Source organism: Penaeus japonicus, unplaced genomic scaffold (genome assembly GCF_977035675.1).
Source record: "Penaeus japonicus unplaced genomic scaffold, GWHDUDI00000001_assembly GWHDUDI00000014, whole genome shotgun sequence".
Taxonomy (NCBI): domain Eukaryota; kingdom Metazoa; phylum Arthropoda; class Malacostraca; order Decapoda; family Penaeidae; genus Penaeus; species Penaeus japonicus.
This window is the reverse complement of record NW_028234416.1, coordinates 33,775,933-33,780,932: the sequence shown is the minus strand read 5'-3', so window position 1 is coordinate 33,780,932 and position 5,000 is coordinate 33,775,933. Positions and strand designations below refer to the sequence as shown.

The 5,000-nt window shown below is 44.7% G+C and overlaps 1 protein-coding gene across 1 annotated transcript in view; it reads left to right on the top strand.

Annotated features, from left to right (window-relative positions):
• The window catches only part of LOC122261629 (stranded at second), a 113,648-nt gene that overhangs the window by 830 nt on the left and 107,818 nt on the right, over nt 1-5,000 (top strand). The window lies entirely within an intron of this gene.

The following is a 5,000-nucleotide window of genomic DNA, read 5'->3' as shown; positions in this document are numbered from 1 at the left end:
TGATATAAGACGAAATTAAAACCTTCATGACGTAACGCCCTTATGGAGGTTAACTACGGCATTTTAATCTAGCTTTAATCGTGGCGAGATGCTTACGTCATCCTAAGCCTCGAAGGTACGTCGACGTCACTGAGTCTTGAGAAATTCGAGGCGAGATTAAAGTGGTAATTTTCTCTTAATGGGGTTTTGATGGTGAGAAGTGTGCCATTGTAGGCCTATGTTGCATCGTGAATAATGTAGGCTCAGTTTTTTTGTTTTTTTTTTACCATGTTGCGTCATGAACAATCGGGCTCCTGACACCGTGCATGACCTACCACCGGACGTAAGATATGCATGACTCACCATCAGACCTCTGACGTCACGCATGACCTACCATCAAATCTTAGATATCATGCATGAACCCTTCACCAGTCATACGATATCATGCATTGCTAACGTCCATATGTTCTTCTGTTCCCACAACACACCCTTAACACCTGCCTTTCAAATCCCTTCAATAGGCAACTTTGCACGTAACCCCTTCATAGTAAATATGCAATATTCAACCGCCATACAATACGAAAGCCCATCATGCATGCCCAACGAGTTCTATAACTTTCATACTTGGGTTATTCACGCATGACCTGCTGTACTCGGCCTCACCGCATGACCCTAAGGAGTGAGTGTACATGACTCTCCCCGCACTCTCCAGGTATATCATTTAACGCCCAGGCAGTGTCCTAAGACTTTCTCTTGAAGGAGGTGAAACTGGGGGGAAGGGGGGGGGGTTAGGGGCACGGCGAAGAAAGGCGGATTGTTCGTTTTGTGAAGAGTTAGCCTATATATACGGAGATACGCATATTTACAGACACACGCAGATACACACACACGCACACACACACACACATACACTTACACTCACACACGTTCATACTCATACTCATGCTCACACTCATACTCATACTCATACTCATACTCACACTCACACTCACACTCACTCACTCACACACACAAACAAACAAACACACAAACATGCACAGGAAAACGCTAAATCTCCCAGAGGACCTCTACAAAAATGAATAAGTCGAAAACACAATGGAATATTTATATCATGTATCTATCATAATGTCAATCTACATTTATACAATTGGGGGGTTTCCTTGATGACATGCACGCAAAGGAAAACACCTGCAGGCAGTGTGACTGTGGTCTCAATTTTTGTCTTTTCTCTTCCTGCCCCAAACTTCCTGCATTCGCTTCGATGTCTCCACGAGGATCTTTCTATGTACAATGCTCTGTTTTTTTTGTACGGTCGTATTTGTGCCTCGATGTAAGATTTATGATTATGATGCTGAATGGTGTATGTCGTATACAATAGGGTTGATAACGTATGTATGTGTATGTATGTACGATTTTTTTTTCTCTGTGTCTCTGTCTCTGTCTCTCTGTCTCTCTCTCTCTCTCTCTCTCTCTCTCTCTCTCTCTCTCTCTCTCTCTCTCTCTCTCTCTCTTTCTCTCCCTCTCCCTCTCTCTATATATATATATATATATATATATATATATATATATCTATATATTCATATGTATATATATATATATCATGTCTCTATGTATATATATATATATATATATATATAAATATATATATATATATATATATATATATATATATATATATATATATATGTGTGTGTGTGTGTGTGTGTGTGTGTGTGTGTATGTGTGTGTGTGTGTTCTTTTGTGTGATTATCATATTCTTACGAAATTTAGGAGTTTCTTGGCTATTCTGTCAGATCCCGAACATGTGCTGCGTTGAAATCTCTTTATTCTAGACTAACTCCTACCGAGTGATAGTAATACTTATACTCTTGTTTATGGTAAATGCGTTATCTTGAGACGAAATGGGACCTTGTTCTTTAAGAATACTACGTTGTGTTGGGTAGCAAGATGGCGTTTTCGTCAATGCAATGTAAGATGTAATGACAGGCTGTCTGGGACCTCTATCCGGATGTAGCCCATCTGATGGTGTTTTTCCTCTTTCCATCCATTTTCCTCATTTTCTGGATGGTTGAGTTCGGGTCCTGGGATTTATGGCCCAGGAGCATCCCTATTCAAATCTTAGGACTTTATTTGATAACCAAGTGACGTTGTGGATTTGTGGAGGAGAGTTGAGGCATTAGGAGAGGTGTGTGATCACCTGCACACGCAAACACGCACGCGCACACACACACGCACGCACACGCACACACACACACACACACGGATACGCACACACACACACACACACACACACGGATACGCACACACACACACATACACACACACACACACACACACACACACACACAGAAAGTGAGGAAAACAGAGAAAGCGAAAGCGAGTGTCAGAGTCAGATAAACAGACTAAGGCTAAATCAGAAGACATAGACAAGTGTAGAAAACACCAAATCAAACGAAAATGAAGAGTCCGTAAACAGAAAGAAAACAGAAGGGATTCCCAGTCGACCCAACCTCTGTCAGACAAAAGGGGGGGGGGCAACGCGGAAGGACTTTCAGGTAGGAAGACGCGAGGTAGAAGACACGAGGTAGAAGACACGAGTAGGAAGACACGAGGGGTAGGAAGACGCGAGGTAGGAAGACACGAGGTACGAAGACACGAGGTACGAAGACACGAGGGGTAGGAAGACACAAAATTCCGAGACAGTAATGTCAGTGCAGAGATGAAATGGAACGCAGCCACAGCCATTACGGAGGCGTTAAACCGTAACGTTTCGAATCAGACGAGACTCTCCAATCGTCAGACGGAAATGGATGTTGTTTTTTTTTCACTTTACACACCACGCGGGAATGACACTCACGCCAGGAGGGAACCGAACCGTCTGACTTTACGAAGCACGCGCCGCTTCGTCATGTTTGACACTTGTTACGTTTCCCCCCCCCCCTCCCCCGCGGCAGTTTTACCGACCTCATCCGTGCCTCCCCAATCGCGTGGGATAATTGGCGATCGCCTCCATTATCGCAACGGTCACAGCGGCGCTCGACGGACGACGGAGACGAAACTTCTTTTGGGATGAGTCGTTTCGTGATTCGTTACGGAATCTGAGGGTTGTAGGTTCACTTTATTTCACAGGACCGTAATGGAGTGTTGCTCTCATTTATATGATAGATTTTGTTTATGAATTTTCTGATAGAGAAGGTGATATCTTTGGGTTCTCGTTGGGGGTACTTTACCAGGGAAGATTTGACGCTGTCGTTTGGCGAGAGGCTTTTGCCATAATATATTACACCGTGCAATTACACGTTTAGGATAATGTGCATACTTTGGCGTAATTACATAATATATGTTGGTGTTGAAGGCCAAGGGCGAGGCGATACAGGAATTACAAAAGAAACTTAATGATGTTCGAATGACTTAAGAGGACAGTCACGAATGTTATTATAATGAAGAGTGATTGTCTAGAAACGCCATAGAAGGATTAAGTGGCGTGGGCGTGTGGGAGTCACATGAGAGGAGGCAGGGTGCGGGATGGGGAGGGAAGGGGAGGGAAGGGAGGGGGGAGGGGGGAAGGGGGGGCACGACTCGTCATCAGATAAAACAAAGGACGTCGAGGGTCTATGTGTGTCTATCGATTGCCAGCGGGGTCAATAGCATAGATGACCAAACATGATAAGAACACGGACGACCCCTCCCCTCCCTTCCCCTCCCCATCCCTCACCACCTTCTGTGATAAGGTGAAAGTCGATCAGAATAGATAGTAAAAGAAGGGGAAACGTTCGAGTTTGTGATGATGTTAAGAGCAACGAGCGGGAAAGGATGACACGAATTGGGTTCTAGTCTTCTAGGCCTCGATGGTGTGTTGTGATATTTTAGATGCCTTGTGACGTCCTCGTATTTGGAAAATAATAGAACTGATTAAAACGTCTACTAGTCTATTAGTCTACTAGGCCTCGATGGTGTGTCGCGATATTTTAGATGCCTTATGACGTCCTCGTATTTGAAAAAAAAGTTTAGAACGAATTAGAATGTGGACAGACGAGATACATACAGCACATGGAGGATTGATGGCATCTTACATAGCATATGAATAGAGCTATGCTGCTGAAAGTGAATGAGTATATGCTGTGTATGCGTAACGACGTATATACCTTTGAAAGGTTGTTTATGCGCCGTAAACCATTGCAGAGAATTGTTGTTCTGCATTCGTATCTCAGCCATTGCATGGTTGAATTACAAATGTGGAACCCTTTGCAGTCACTCTCCCTTTCCCGACTAGAATTCTGGAACAGTCTCGAATGTTGCAATTTTGCGCGGTTAACCGCCTTTCTTTATTACACACACCATCATCGCCTCAAGGAAGTTTTACCCTTAAAATGCACGCACACACACACGCGCGGAGGTTTGCAAAAATGCACGCACATTCAAATTCACACTTACGCTCACATTCACACTTACATTCACTCACCCTCAGTATCAGTTTCACTCTTCACTCTCACAATCACCCTCACCCTCACCCTCACCCTCACCCTCATCTTCTCTCTCTGTCTCTTTCTTTCGTTCTTACTTTCTCTCTCTTTCTCTTTCTCTTTCTCTCACTCACTCACTCACAAAGTCGGTCTCTCTCTTCCTGCTCTCCCTCCCCCACTCCATCCTCTCCTCCCTCCCCCTCACTGTCCTCCGCTTCTCCTTCCTCCTCTTCCTCCTCCTCCTTCTCCCCCCCCCCCCCCACTGCGTAAGGGAGTGACAACAAAGCCAACTGCGAAGGATCGGAGGATCGCGTGTGGGGGACAAAAGCAGACTGAAGGACGTCTTGTCGCACACCTTAAGCGGCTGGGAGAGATTCCCTTCCTCTTTCCCTCACCTCCCCCCCTCCCCCCTCCTTAGACTCCTTTTTTTTTCTCTCTCTCTCTCTCGCTCTTTTTTTTCTTTCTCTCTCTCTCTCTCTCTCTCTCTCTCTCTCTCTCTCTCTCTTTCTCTCTTTCTGTCTCTCTCTCTCTCGTTATTTCTGTATCTTTCTCTAGCTC